General features: G+C 42.1%; 1 long non-coding RNA gene across 1 annotated transcript; it reads left to right on the top strand.

The window, feature by feature from the left end:
• Positions 1-4,176: 4,176 nt before the first annotated feature.
• LOC139681421 (uncharacterized) lies at positions 4,177-15,628 on the top strand. The gene is made up of 3 exons (XR_011699527.1): positions 4,177-4,260; positions 13,112-13,318; positions 15,563-15,628. It is a non-coding gene; the product is annotated as an uncharacterized lncRNA (long non-coding RNA).
• The last annotated feature ends 259 nt before the right edge of the window (positions 15,629-15,887 follow it).

Genomic DNA, 15,887 nt, shown 5'->3' with positions numbered 1-15,887 from the left:
TTCTTCACTTGAGTTCTTTGGACAAAGTTCTCTGGAGTTTTTTAATATTCCTGTCTTGATTGGTCTGAACAGCTCAGAGGATCTTCTGTCACGCAGGAAGTGGGGAGATGTTTCCTCAGCATATCTGTCAGTGAGATTATCAGGGCAGAGCAGGAGTATGGAGAGAGCTGGGTTATTAGACAAAAGGATGCCACTATGTTGACTAAAGGATGGAAGGGAAAGGGTCATGGCCACCATCACAGGCTTTGCTTTGACTACACATGAACAGTAAGATGCAGAAATAGTGCCCTGCACTTGAATTAGGTAGGGCTCACTGATTTACCTGATTGGCACTGACACACTTCCCTATAGGGCTCTATTTCTGAAGCTCTGACATAGAAAAGACAGAGATTTGAGAGGCCCCTTCACGCAGGAAAGAAAAAGGGGCATGGTAAAGTCATTCTCAGAATTGCACACAGTAAGTGTCATCCTCTTTTAAGTCCTACCAGTTTGTGTCTTTTGATGCTGGGATTTAATCCTGTTATGAGTTAAGCTGATCTAAATCCAGGCTGCTGTTGTCCTGCCCTGCTCTCCCAGCCTGCTCCTGGAGCTCTGGGGCTCCTCTCCATGGCTGCAGCTAAACCAGCTTTTAATAATACTCAGTCTCAGCTGAATTAGCTCTCAGAACTGGCTCAGGGAGTATTTGTGTGTGGGATGGTGGTGCCCAAAAGGGAACCAGGAATAAATTACTCCAGTGAGTAGTATTCAGTTTTAAACTCTTCTCAGTAGGTCAGCAGCAGGCAATGGGGACAGAGAGGTCACTTAGCACAGGAGCTATGGAGGAGGTCAGGGGCCTTATGAGGGCTGATGGTTTAGTCCTGTGGAGAGGACATGAGGGACTGAAATTTGAAGAAATCTGAATTAGATCTGCTGAGTTCAAGGAGGAACCACTCAGGAGCTGGCTACTTGCCTTCATCTTGCAGTTTAATGAAAACCTAATTGCAAGCATGGGTAAAGCCCTTCCCAAATCTCCATTTGTGAAGCCTGGCCATGATGATGATGATGATGATGATGATGAATTTCATTCCAGGTAAACAGGTAGTGAGTTATAACTAGCACTAATTGTTGCCTATGAGGTAAAGGAGTCAGCTCACTGGTGATGAAGAATATAGAATCAGAGAACATTTGGAGTTGGAAGGGACCCACAAGGATCATCCAGTCCAACTCCAGGCCCTGCGCAGACTCCCCAACAATCCCACCATGTCCCTGTCCCGTTGTCCAAACTCTCCTGGAGCTCTGGCAGCCTTGGGGCCATGCCCACTGCCCTGGGGAGCCTGGTCAGTGCCCAGCACCCTCTGGGGGAAGAACCTTTTCCTGATATTACCATCTTTAACTGGAGGTAACAAGGAACATACGTTATTTTAAAGTATTTGGGTGGCTTTCTGTGATGCAGTCAGGGAAGAAGAAAAACTGTATACCCCTGAGTTGAGCCATAGGGCAGGCCTGGTAAGCAGTGTGACTCTGGGACTGATGTCTGTGTCTAAAACCCAAACATTAATGCTAAAAATAAAGCAGAAATGTAATGAGGGAGATTTTGTATGGTCTCTGATGTCTATCATGAAGATCTTGAGTGTCACAAGATCTGATTTTAAAAGATAAGTGGCTACAATAACCACATTCAGGTTATGAAAAAGCTCCTTTGATAAACAAGCAATGCTGACTGTTCAAACTATTGCTCCTGCTCAGTATTGGTTTCTACAAAGTTGCCTATTCAAAAATAATGGAAGTTTTCCTTTTAAAAACCCAAGCAAACAAAATCCCCAAATCCACACACTCATATTTAACAATATCTGTGCTTAAATTTTAGCTTTGAATACAGGTTGTTTTGCAAAAAAAAAAAAACCAACCTAAAAAATGACAGTAAGGCTTGCAACTATCTTGTTGAGAGAAATAAATTAAGTAGACGTTTCCTAAATAATTCAACAGATATAGTAAACAAAAATCATAACATCATACAAAACACCCTCAGCTTGCTAGCATTTTGTTCCTGTGGTAACACATGTGAGTTCTTTGTTTTGAGGCTTTAATTTTAATCACACAGTGTCTCGTCCTCTGTCAGGGCAGCCTTGTAGATGCAGAGTAATGACCCAAAGCCCTGTCAAATGCTGTGCCAGAATCCCTCCAAGTTTCTCATGCATGTTACAGAAGCTGTTTGCTAATGTCCTCATGTTTACTGTAACATTGTTACTATTATAAAATAAAATAAAATATCCTAGTACCAGCCAGTGAGCCTGGCTTTGAAAACAAAATCCCCTTGTATTTGTTAGTTAATGATGAGGGGCTAAAATAGGAAACATGTTCAAAGAGTCAGTTCAACTGACCAGAAAAAATCCAAAAACCCTTTGGTGTGGAAACAGTTTCTCGTCTTTAGCCTCCTTTCTTTAGATGAACTTTTCTAAGTCAGCAATGCCTTTTATTAATGCTTAGATTTCACTTGGGATGTTTCAACCCCTGGTTCACTCTGCTGATAGGTTTTTGTCAATATTAGTTTATTTTTAAAAAGGTTTTGACATGCTGCCCTTGCTAAACATAAAGTAATATTTAATATCAATTCTTCAGTTGTAAGAGTTACTCATGAGACAACAAATACAAGTCAAAATTAAATGCTTCTGAAGCAACAGGAAGTTCTTATTCTTAAGGTACATAATTACTGTTTTGTTTCAGTATTGGAATCACACACTCTGTTGTAAGACTTTGCTACAAGTAGAATAAATTACTGCAGCAAACCCAGGTTTTGCATTCATTTGGTCCTTGGCGGGGGATGCTGGAATAGGTTTAGTAACAAATGCTTCACATGTGTTAACCAGTTAGTGTGTGATTTATGTGTTTCCTTCCTCACACACACTGTCCACAAAGGCAAATGTAAACAGCTGTGCTGTATTTATCACATTGATTCTAGTGAATTGTTTCAATTTCTTATTATATGTGAAAGAAAAGCCAAGCAAGGCAAATTACAGCAAAATATTTCAATTAAAGATGTATTTGACCCATAATGCAGTGCTGTATGTCTCATACCTTGTTTTTCATACTATTAAAAACATTTTCCACTGTGATTGCAGTAATTGTTTCCTACCAAGGGCTGATGCTGCCCTGAGAGTGAATGGGCAGAACTTCTGGACTGATAGTTTGGGAGCACAGAAAACTGAGCCAAGGAGTTAGTGGGTCAGTGCCAGAGTCAGGAATAGAAATCACCTTCCCTTGCTCATTTCAAATGCTAAAAACCCTAACTCATATCCATCTGCACAGTATTTCTCTAGGATGAACTCGGCAGCATCCTTCAAGAACATCAGAGGAAATACCTGCTCTTGGCAGTGCTGCAGAGATGGAAATGCACAGCACACCACCAGCTCACTTAAAATCACTCAGCAAACTTTGTTTTCCTTGCTTTTTGTGCTGGTTTAAAGGTGAACCAGCAGGGGAAATGAACTCACCACGAGAGAGATTATAAGTCAGACCTAAAATTTAATAATAATATTACAATAACAACACTGACACACAAGGGAAATTGCTTTCAACTCACAAAAACCCAGCAGTATAACCCAGTGTCCTGGGGCACAAACCCAAGGGGGTTTGTTTGCCCTTGTGCCGAGACCCCTGTGGTTCCCCCAAGTCCAGAGCAAAAGGAAAAGAAAAACCTGTTGGTGCAGGCGAGGGCTGTGGTCTGGGCGAGAGCAGGGATCTCCTCCTGTCGAGGTCCTGCTGCTGCTCTGGATCCGACAAGAGGTTCCCAAGGTCTTCTTACCCACCACTTATGTACCCTCAGGGAGCTCTCAGTCCCTCCCCCTGGGCGGGGACTCACACAATGGGTGATTAACTCTGGGAGCCAGGGGGTGTTGAACTGTTGATGGCCCATAGCAGCTCCGCCCCCTCAGGCTGGGTGTGAAGGTGATAATGGCTCCCTGGGCAGCTGCTGCTAATGGCCCATTGACCTTGGGGAATGAATAGAGGGGGTAGAATACACAACTTTGATCACCCCCACACAGGGTTAGCTGGTCCCTCCTGCTGAACTAGGACACTTTTCTAACTTTATATTGCATTAATTTGTCCTTTTTTTTTAATTGAATGTGCAGAATAGCAAGAAATGGGTTCATCTGCCTTGGAGCACAGCAAAATGGAAGAACCTTGGTCTTCTGCCTGTTGAGAAGCAGCACAGAGAGGAAGAGGCCAGTGAGGTCAGACTGTCTGTGCCAGTCATGGCTGCTCTGTGGGCCAAGAATGAAGGTAAGAACTGTGCCTCCAAGGCACAACTGCTTTTCCCTGTGTTGAGGACAGCACAGTTTGTATAACACCACTTACCTGCCCCAGGCTGTGTTACTGTCCATGTTACAGACATGCAGGGTACTTCTGTCCATGGTGAAACTGCTCACGGGTCTGACTTCAGTCCCTGTTCTGGAGCAAACTGAAGACTGAATTCAGAGTGCCACTGCCCTCTTACAGAGGGGGAGCTCAGCCCAAACCTGCTCTGCTTGGCAGGGAGGGAGAGCAGCAGGAGTGGTGTGGGGCAGTGCTCTGTGGGCGCTGGCACAAGCCTGGTGCTTTATGCACTCGAGGGGTGACAGTGTGGATTACACACCAAAATCATCCCCACTCATCTGCCTGGGAACAGATGGCATTCTCAGAATCCTTCCTTCTAGCAGCACTGAGCCTGCTGATTTATAGTGCTGTTCCCCAGCTCCAAGGGACACAAAGTGATTTCCTTGCAGTTGTGCATCCCACTGGCTCCACGAAGGCAGCTGGCGGTGACAGCCACTCGATGAGGGAGCACGCTGGCATTTTCACTGTGGGGAAAACACAGGCCTAAAATCACCTACTCATGTTCTGTGGAACAGCCTGTTCAAGACTGATCACTCCTTGAAGCTGTTGCAGCGGAAAGTGGAGCTATTTAGACTTACAGGTGCAGCAAATCAGGGTCATCCACGTAAATCTTTGACTGTTGCCAAGAAATGTAACAGTTTGGGTTATTTGTTGGAAAGCATGCACACTTGGATATGCTGAAATCTTAATGGTGCTTTTCCTTACTATTAGATACAACTACTAAAAACCTTTGAACAATAAAACTCCCTCACCACAAGCTTTAATTATTTTTTGAAGTCAGCAGAAATGTTTTCAGACTTAACATTTGGAAAAAAGCTTCAGTTGATCAGAACCAAATTTGTCCCTCTGTGTATGCACAAATGCTTGATTTGCATTCATTTAATATTTTCAACTAGCTATATTTAGAAAACTCAGTATCACAAGCTTCCTTGCTGGTAAAGGATCTCATTAGAACCAGGAGGAGGATAGGGAATCAGAGGAAGCAGTGCAGGGATGTGAAAAGAAACAGATGGTACAACAAGTTAAGGAAGGTGACTCCAGTGGAAGAGCTGAAGGCAAAGTCTTCCTCATCTCCCTTTGCTGTAGGACAGTTTTCCATAGTGCAAGCACAAGTTCACTTCCATACTGCCTTCTGGAGTGAACTCCAGCGAGTCCTAGAGGAAAACGTAAACCTGTTTTCCAAGGGAGTTTGTTATGAACTCTGTTTAGACACTATGGATTTATCCAGCACTACCCTGGCTCTTCTGCCCAGGAATGTTCTTTGCCAGCACAAACGTCACCACAGGCTACCCTGAGTGTGCTCCCTGACCCATGCTGTGAACACACCACTGTTTTGAAAACAATCCCCACAAAAAGGAAAAGACGTTTCATGGCTGTGTGGGCCTCAGAGAGCCCAGGACTGTGCAATGTGGCTGTGGGCAACCCTCTCTCACTGGCACCAGTGCTGAGCCATCCAGCTGTGAGACCCCTGTCTGCCCCCAGGGCAGCTCTAAGGGCCGGACAAACAGCCTTGGAGTACACAGGAGCTGGTTTAAATTGCCAAACACACCTCCCCTGACCTGGAGTTCCAAGCTCCATGTTTTTCTGCTAAGGATGGATTTCTTTAAAAGAGCACTTAAGTGTTTAAAAGCAATTTAAAAGAGTTTTTATAACTCTTCAAAAGAGTTTTCTGTTCTTACATATGGAGAAAGTCACATTGTTTTTCTGGGTTTATAATTACAATAATTGGTGTATTTTTTATTTATTTTTTAATCTAAATCTCTGAGATTACAGATTCATCCAGTCATTGTCACAGACAGGTCTTTACCAAGTGTTATGGTTTAGCTTGGCAAAATGCCAAGTGCCCAAATGCCTGTCAGAGCCCCCTACAGGAAGGGAAAGGGAGGGAGGAAAAAAAACAAACTAGAAATGGAACTTTGAAATGGCAAGGTTTTTATATTTACACAAAAGAAAAGAAAATTTTAAATGAATATGATATAACACAGATATATATGCAAATATGAAAAGAAATAATAACACCTTCATTGAGTCACCCAACCTAATAATACAGATTCCAACCACCTAAACCCCAGAAAACATCCCAAAAACTCTTCTGGAGAAACCTCCCAGCAAGAGAAAAGTGAAATGAACAAGATGTTCACCGTCCTAGATAACAACAGCGTGGATGGCAGCAAGGCCTGATCTCGGCAGAGACAGCAGCACGTCCTCACGGGGCCGAGGCAAAGACTGAAAGAGACAGAAGCTCCTCCTCTCTCTTTTTATACCCCTTGACACTTCTTGATGATGTCAGATGATATGAAATACCTCTTTGGTTGGTCAAGTCAGGTGATGCCTGTCCCTTCTAATCTGTCACACCCTTTGGGCCTGCTGAATGACGCTGACATAAAACTAAAACTACCACACCAAGGCACAATTAGCCCACCCTTCAGCACTAAGGAAAACTTTATCTGAACATTATATTTAACAAAAGTAGGCTTCAGCTGAAGATGGAAAGACTTGTCAAATTACTCCATTGAAAGTTTTCCATATAAATCCTCATTATTTAAGCAATTCCCTAGAAGGTAAGAGATTTTAAAGATGTACAGTGTCAGCACTGCCTACAGAGTCACTAGTTAGTTGAACAGCTTTTGTGTAAAACAAAAGCCCCTGCTGCCCAATGATGGGATCTGCAGTCATTAGAGTGGGACAAAAATTAGTTACCCAAGTTTGGTACCTCTCTCTATTTGAAATCAAGAAGAACTTTTGAAAAATTTCCATGAAGACAGAAAACATAACACAAATTATCTGCAAACATTCTCAGCACTTCAAATCTGAAACACTTTGTCACAGGGCAGGAAATTCTGTTCATGTTGATGGAATGTTAAAACTCATGTCGAAAAATGCTTCCTAAGTACAAGAGTGTTTCTTTGCAGAATTGTGCTGGTTTAAAGGTGAACCAGCAGGGGAAATGAACTCACCACGAGAGAGATTATAAGTCAGAGCTAAAATTTAATAATAATATTACAATAACAACACTGACACACAAGGGAAATTGCTTTCAACTCACAAAACCCCAGCAGTATAACCCAGTGTCCTGGGGCACAAACCCAAGGGGGTTTGTTTGCCCTTGTGCTGAGACCCCTGTGGTTCCCCCAAGTCCAGAGCAAAAGGTAAAGAAAAACCTGTTGGTGCAGGCGAGGGCTGTGGTCTGGGCGAGAGCGGAGATCTCCTGCTGTCGAGGTCCTGCTGCTCCTCTGGATCCGACGAGAAGTTCCCAAGGTCTTCTTACCCACCACTTATGTACCCTCAGGGAGCACTCAGTCCCTCCCCCTGGGCGGGGACTCACACAATGGGTGATTAACTCTGGGAGCCAGGGGGTGTTGAGCTGTTGATGGCCCATTGGCAGCCACACCCCCTCAGGCTGGGTGTGAAGTGATAATGGCTCCCTGGGCAGCTGCTGCTAATGGCCCATTGACCTTGGGGAATGAATAGAGGGGGTAGAATATACAGCTTTGATCACCCCCACACAGGGTTAGCTGGTCCCTCCTGCTGAACTAGGACAAGAATGTAGACTGGCACTTTTTAGTGTCATTCAAAACCAAAAACTTATTTAAAACATATATACATGTACCTGTGGAGCCTGTTGCCAGAAATGAGCAGTTCAGAGAGGAGAGTGCAGGTCTGCGTTCCTGTATTCCACTCTTTGCTGGTGCTAAGAGTTCTAGGATGTATTACTTAGAGGTATTTGAGACAAGTCTTGAGCCCTGGAGATTTTATGCAATTATTTTGGGTTCAGCAGTGCAGAAGTATCGATTACCACACAGACTCATCCATCAGCTGCAAGGAAAATGTTGGCCATTGTTTAACACTTGATTATTGTTTTTCCATGCAGTTACTGGATGCTTTCTTTGGCAAAACTAAAAGGCATCCCCTTCAGAAACAGCTACCCTGAGTATTGGATGTTTGATTCTGTAACAGGATAGTGAAATAGTTTCTATTGCCTCTCTCACTGTAGAAATATGAAAATAAAATTACAACTTTCTATTTCTAAATCTTGAGCTCACTGCTTGTGGTTTTCATTCGTATGGTGCCAAAGCCTGGTCACATCAAAGTCTGAAGGTCAAATAGTTATTTATAAAAATTAAAACAATAATTAAGATGGAAAGGCAGAAGATAGGATCCTGAAATGCTGTGATTTATGGGCTGGGAAGGCACAGAAACAGACCCTAAGTGCTCTTTATTAGGTAATAACAATTGCAAGCACATGTACTTGGAGTTATGTGATTTTTTCTCTTCTTTTAGCCATGTTAGCTGACTTAATCTGAAGGGTCTATTTCAATAAGTAGTAACTTGAAAGAAAATTCAATGTAAAAAGTGTTTTCTGTCAACTAATAAACAGATTACTACTGTAGTAGTACTACTGCTGTAACAATTTTAGGTTTAAAGCATTAATGCAGCCACTGAATGTCCTCTGTACAAACACCAGGCTTTTTTTTCTACTCTGCAATTTTTGCTTCCATTATGGGAAGCATTAGGCAAAGAACTAATGTAATACTAAAAATGCTAAATAATACTAAAAATATAGCAACTTCTCTGAGCTGGTATGGGATTGGCAGTGGGAATGAGGTACCATTTCATTTGAAATTCAGGTTATGACTGAGTACAGTCCCTTTGAGCTATACCAACCATCCTCAGGCCCCCAAGTCAATAATATTGAGTGTTATTTGTAAATTTTATCACCTTTTGTTTTTGCAAATAAAATTGGAAATCCATTTACTGGTTTGAGTTAGATTTATAATGTAAAAGAAATTGCCACTTGCAGTGGATTTCTCTTCTAGAAATTCCAAATATGGCTCTCCTAAAACACTAAATGCCCCTCCTCATTCCAACACATAACATATGTTTGCAAAACAAAACCAGAATTATAACAGCAGTTTTTACTGCTCCAGCTTGTACTGTCACTGCAGAGTAACACAAGGTTCATGTTAAACAGGCAAAGAGGGAGGAAAAGGTCAAGATTTTCCACAAAACAACTTTGTAAGAATTAATCCCCCAAAACAGAACAAAGAGTGTTGTTGGGCATAATCAGTGTTTTCTATTAACTGTTTGTAGCAGTTCTAGGCACAAGTTGTGCTCATTAGAGAGAAATCCCAGCACAGAATTCCTCCTGCTGCTGTTGCTCTCTGTTTTGTCAGGGAGTTGTCAGCTGTTGCTCTGCTGAGTTTTCCTCCAGCTCTTTAAAGATCCCTCTTCAAAGGTACATGGCTCTTAAAGTCATAGTAAAACAAAGACCTCATATCACTGTTTAATATTACAATTAAACTACAGAGTAATAATTTGCATTAATTGTAGCTTATTAATTTCAAATGACAACATCTTGTTTTGTTGTACTTAAAGATTTTATTAGTAACAGACGCTTTTAGTTAGTGTTTGTTGCCCCAAGAGCTTTAGAGGAACTGATTTTCTGTCAGAAAAGATTGGAATCAATTGCATTCCTCCCTTCCAGATAGTGCTAAAACATTTATTTAAAGGTTTATATGCTCACCCTGCCTTATCTGTATTCCAAGTCACTTGTCCAATGAAATAAAATTCATTCATGCCTTCCCTCACTGTGTTATTGACAAAGTGTAAGCTTTATGTGGCTGGAAGCCAGAATTCTGTCTTTTGGGAATACCTCTCTCTAAACTTGTCTGAAAGAATTATTTTATTGCATTTTTCATGCCAGTTCAAGTGTGTTTGAATGGTAAATCCTAGAAGCTGGGCTGTCTGTGGCCATATCAGCCTTTTGAATTAACAGCATGCAAGGCATGGTAGAAGTATGAGATCTAAGGAAGGAGTATGTGTGCTACACAACTTTTTAATGTTTTTTTTTCACATGTTAGACTGCAAGTCACTACTTGATTCTACAAATCAGAAACTAGATCAAGTCAGTTTTCTAGATGCCTGGCACTATGCTGCTAGGAAGTTTGCCCTCACTTTATGTTCTTTAGCCCATTCTCTATGCAAGAGCAGTATCTTGAGAGTAAGGACTGAAAACTAGTTGTGGTGTGTTTAACCTGGGGAAAAGGAGCATCTGCAGCTGCTGTGTCCACCCCTGCAGCCAATGTTGCAGGAACCACAACCAGCTGAGTCTGGGGGCAGAATACAGAAAAGCTGATGTGATCCAGGTGGTTTCTCTAATTCAAAACATAGAGTAGGTCATCGCTGAATTAAATACTTAACAAACCAGAGCAACTTGGTCTGGCGGCTGCAGCACTGCTGCAAGAGTCCAGAGCCGAGATACATCCATGATCCAAGTGGCACTTCTCTTTCCTTCTGGGCTGGGATAGAGCTCTTTTAAAGCCAACAAGGAGGAGAGGTAAAAGTAGAATTTAACACTGCTGTGCTGATTTGAGATTAGAACATGGAAGAAGGAAGCAATAAGGTTACCCTTCCCTTCTGTCACTCAGCAGGTTCAGAGAGCTGACCCTGGAGAGAACAATGTGCATAGAGGCACTGGGGTACTACAGCACTTAATTCCACTGCCTTCACCACAAACTAATTAAAAACCCTCTGATTCTCCCATACGCCTTCCTCTCTGTTTTCATTTCCTCTCCAAACAGGAACTCAGTTTAAATTTGACATCCTGTGGGAACTCTGCAATGAGTAAGAGACTGTTTGAGTTGTTGTAGAGCTTTCTTAAGCTTTCCTTAGAGAAACTACCCAAGCATTTAGAAATGCCTGTGAACTAAAACTAAAAGCTGAATGTATCTGATTGTTTAAGTTCTCACAACTGAGGGTGGAGAGGAGGCCTGGAAAAAGGAATTAAAATTAATCCCATTTCTCATTCAGGATCTGCTGTACCTCTAGTGATGTTCATGAGATGAACCAGCTTGGGGGAGCCCAGGAGGTCCCTCCAGCAGCTCCCAGAGCCCGAGGTTCCCATTCAGCTCTGTGCCAAGGGACAGGGTCCAGTGCTGCAGAGTGGGAGCTCTCAGGTGTGCAGGCAAGGCAAGGAAAAGACGTTTGTTTTTTGCATGTTTTAACTTTTTTTGGTCAGCCTGAAGTGCACAGGCATTTGGAGTAGAAGATCATTGCAGGTCCCTTCCAACTGGAATTACACTATTCTATCCCCATTTTCCTTTGTACAGTAGTGCTGTTTTGGGAGTATGTGATATTTTCTGGAATTATCAGTTATGCACACGTCAGTCTAGCCCGATGTCCTAGTTCAGAAGGTGGGACCAGTTGTCACTGTGTAGGGGTGATCAAAGCTGTGTATTCTACTCCCTCTCTTCATTCCCCAAGGACAATGGACCATTTTCGGCAGCTGCCCAGGGAGTCATTGGCACCTTCACACCCAGCTGGGCTGTCAGGGTTGGTAACACCGGGAGGGCTCTCCCTCCTCCTGCCCTGTGTGCAGCTTCCCCTGGATTGATGCTGTGTGCTCAGGGCACAGCGTTCCCTCCTGCCTGCCCAGAGGCAGTTCTTGGCTCAGCGAACATGACCTGTCTACAGCAGGAAATGTAATTTCAGTGGGAGAATGGGAGCTCCTAACAGAAGTCATGAACTCATTCACAAGCCAGACACGCCCTGGGAGCTGGTTTTGTAATGACCTCATTTGCCCTCTGTTGTTACACATTTGTCCCAGCAGCACTATCTCACAAGCAAAAAAATTAAAAAATAAATTCAGTTATGACTAATCGAAGACAAAATGTTGCTTTCAGCTGCCACTTGTTCACCCTTGTGGCGAGTAGGTGGTTTAAAGAGGTAGAAAGCAAATATTTGGATTCTGAAAACACTCCTACTGTACCTTTTTTTGTATGTTTATGTTTAAATAAACTACCAGCTGAATAGATGATTAATTCTAGAGAGGTGTATACACAGAATGTAAAAAGATCATTTTGTGTCCAAGCCAACTTGCTAATGCAAAGCTGATGCTCTCCTGATGGGCTGAAGTGATTTTCCAATGATAATGAAGAGAATCAAACACCTTCATGTGGAGCAACCTCTTGGTAGTGGTCCTTTTAAGGGAGGAAAAAGAAAGATAAACTCCAGTGAATTCTGAAATGTTTTTATAATATTATTTATATGACCATTGTCATCATGTTTAAGAATAAGCTGACAACAAAGGGAGGGGAAAAGTTAAAAAAAATAGAAAAAGCAAAAAAATCTATCAAATAGGTACAAATGTCCTGAATCAAAAGTTTCCTGTCCTTCCTCACTTGTGGGGAGTGCTGGTACCATCCCTGCTTCATCCTGGAATTCAGAGCTGTGCACAAAGTCACAGGAGAACACAAGTACCCTGAACTCCCCAAATGTCAGTGCCATCTTCCCAAGCATTTGGTTTCAAATTCTACATTGCGTGAGAGACATTTGTATTTTGACAGCAACTTTGCTTATGCAGATGTGCCACACTCTTGTATGTAAAGCAGACTATGGAATATGGGCACAGCCCTCCCCGTTTCAGTGGTCTCAGGCACATCTGAAGGACTGGAATTGGTAAAAAATAAACACCTCACAAACATGATCTTTGGCACCCAGGAGGAAATCAGCTGCTCCTGCATTCCTCCAGACTCCTGAGGCATCAGATGTGTGCAAAACTAGCTTTTACAGGGAAAGCAAAAGCCTCTCCAACTTATTTTTCTTAGCAGGTCTGATCCTCTATGCTTCACCCATTTTATGATTTTTAATGAGGGTTTTTCCTAATTTACAGACATTAAATTGTTTTCTTCTTGTAGGTCTTTCCAGTCTTAACCCTAGTTTTTTTCCTAATTGATTTCTTGTGCTTGTTTTCATCTAGGAGAAAAAGCACTTGGGAAATTCTTCTAAAGTCAAGCAAAATTTAGTATTATAAGAGACTACAAGCTAAGGTTTACAAAGTGTTGACTTGTTAGCTCAGTTTCATGAAGGACAATTGATGGGCAAGAGACAGTGGGACCAAGGAAAAAGAAAATTCCTCAAGTTATCTGGAACTTCTTTCCCCTACTCCTTCCACAAATTGTATGAAGTAAGTTCTTTTTAGGAAATATCTCGTGACCCCACTAACAGCTACTTAACAACAACAACAACAACAACAAAAACACAAAAAAGTCAGTTTTTAGAACAAGTTATTCTGAAAACAGACTTATATCCTGAATAGTGTGTCATATTTCATTGAATCTCATCAGTGCTGCTAATATTGACTTCTTGTAAAATCCTAAGTGGCAAGTATGTAGTGAAATAGATCTGCATCAGAAAATGTCTGCATTGAAGTTCTTTGCTTATTTTCTCTCCCAGTAAAAATAACAAAAGGGTAAGTTTTCCAAATTGCTAACAACCTTAGGGAGAATTTCTGCACTGAAAAATAAGCAGTCTCCCAGCCTTAATCTTCCATAATATTGCCAAAAGAACTGCTGTCCAGAAAACAGATTGCCTGTATTGTTTCTTCTTATTTTATGATGGACTCCTCTGAAGTCTGACTAAGATGTGAATTTGAAAGACCTTTGAATGCTCTTTGCTGTGAATGCTGAGCCAACCTTGTGTAGAAACCCTTGACATATAGAGAGGGCTGGTAATTGCCACTTTCATTTCTAAACATTGTAAATGACACAGCAAAGTATCACTTGGTAGGATCTACTTTTAGATCTTACTGTAAAAGGCAGACAGTTTCAGAGAATAAGTCAATTTTCTTCTCCTGTACTTTTGGTTTGCACTCCATCTCCCCACCAAGGTCTAATTACCTTTGAAAAGGGGTGAATACACGAGCCTTCCCCTCCATAATCCAACTCCTATGTTCCTGGTTTATGCTGAGGTTAATAGGCTCAGTCTGTTCACCATACTGCTTAAAGTAATGCTTTAGTGCTCTATGCAGCTTCCTGGTCATTTACCAGGAGGAAAAAGGCATGGAATTAAGGAATGATGATCCTTGATGGGCGTGGGTTCAATGACAGAGACTTCTAATTTACAAGTCTATGAAGAGAAATGCCAGTAAACAGATTTGCAGAAATACTTGATTTGTTTTCCAAGAGCATTAATTTTCATTTTTATCCTGTTTATCCTTCTGTGTAATAATTCCTCATTTCTGATTTGGAGAGGAGACTCATGCATTATCATTCAAAATGCCACGAAATTCAATTAAGGGCTGGCTGCAACAACCCTTCTTGCTTTGTGAATGATTCCTGTGAGAAAAGAGGATGATTTTTTCCATCACAAAGTGTGGTTGCTAATTTTAACAGAGTAGACAGAGTATGCAAGCCATCATCAAACAATAAAGAAACATCAATAAAATGGCTCTAGGGGTAATTTCATTCAGCCAGGAGTAAAAGTATCCCTTGAACATTTTAGGGACCAAGGACATAAAAGTGTCACATCTCAGGTAATGTAATTCCACACCCACCAGACTCCAGCCTTTGGAAGCCCAGCTTTCTCTGGCAGCTGGACCCAGACTACCTGGCACTCGCTTGTCTGTGGGTCAAACGTCACCATTCTGCTGTCAGCAGTTCAGCCACCTTTACCTTGGAGGTGTGCAGGCTTGATGGGGGCACCCTGAACTTAGAGACAGGATGAAAAATTGATTCTGGTCTTCTGATGTTATTATCATTCTTATTATTTATATTTCAATTTAGTTTTCAAGATGACCAAAAGTTTCCAAGGCAGGCCTTAGTGTTTAGAAAACCCGAGATATCTTTGAGCATGCTGGAAAAAGTCCCACTTTCCTCCACAAGTATTTCATCATAATTTTCAGATTTCTACTAGCATAGTATAGTCATGATTTTAATTCTTTACCTCATGACACAAAGGAGAGAGGCACAGATTGAATGCTCTATTTAAAATGCTTTGACACATTTTGTTGAAGCCAACACAATTCTGTTGAAGTATTATCATGATTTACTTGAGGTAAATCAGGAAATAAATCATGTTGCCCCATAGGGCCACTCAGCTGAGTGTGTGTTTTATATACACAGAGCCCTATAGCGGCAGCAATTGGCACATTTCCTTCAAGTCAGTGAGAGATTACACAGTGAGACAGAGACACTTAGAGAGCTGCTGCTGCTGGTGTCTGAGCCCCTAGGCTTTGTTCAGGCAGCTCCAATCTGAATGGATCACTTCCATACCCAGGGAAACAACAACAACAAAATCTCTGGAGTGCAATGTGAAGTGTTTTCCATTAATGGCAACATGAATGTTATTGCTGAGCTGCGTTCTGCTGGATGATTGTATGCAGCAGAAGGTAATTTAAATCACCAGAATTTTACTTTGCTTCCCCCTCCAGGTTAACAGTCTGATCAGATGTTGGCTCTACAATCAAAATCAAGTGACTGCAGCAAGCCCTCTCAGAACACAGAGCAGCATCAGGCAGCAGCTGGAGCAAGCCCCCAGCGCTGGGGAAGCAACTGGTGGGGCTGTGGTTTCCCACAGCTCTCCTCAGACCTTAGTTGGTGGGGGCAAGATGATTAAGCCCTTCTGCTCTGCTCTGAACTGCTACCTGTAGAACAGTAAATTTAAATAATGAGGGGCATGCTGTTCCCTTCAGTATGTGCTGCAGGTAACAAGCAGGGACCAGACCCAAAAGGAAAAGGTAAGTACAGCTGAAGGCT

The sequence above is a fragment of the Pithys albifrons genome, chromosome 21 (assembly GCF_047495875.1).
Source record: "Pithys albifrons albifrons isolate INPA30051 chromosome 21, PitAlb_v1, whole genome shotgun sequence".
In the NCBI taxonomy this organism is placed as follows: Eukaryota; Metazoa; Chordata; class Aves; order Passeriformes; family Thamnophilidae; genus Pithys; species Pithys albifrons.
Note: the sequence above shows the minus strand (reverse complement) of the source record. Positions and strands in the feature narration are given on the sequence as shown.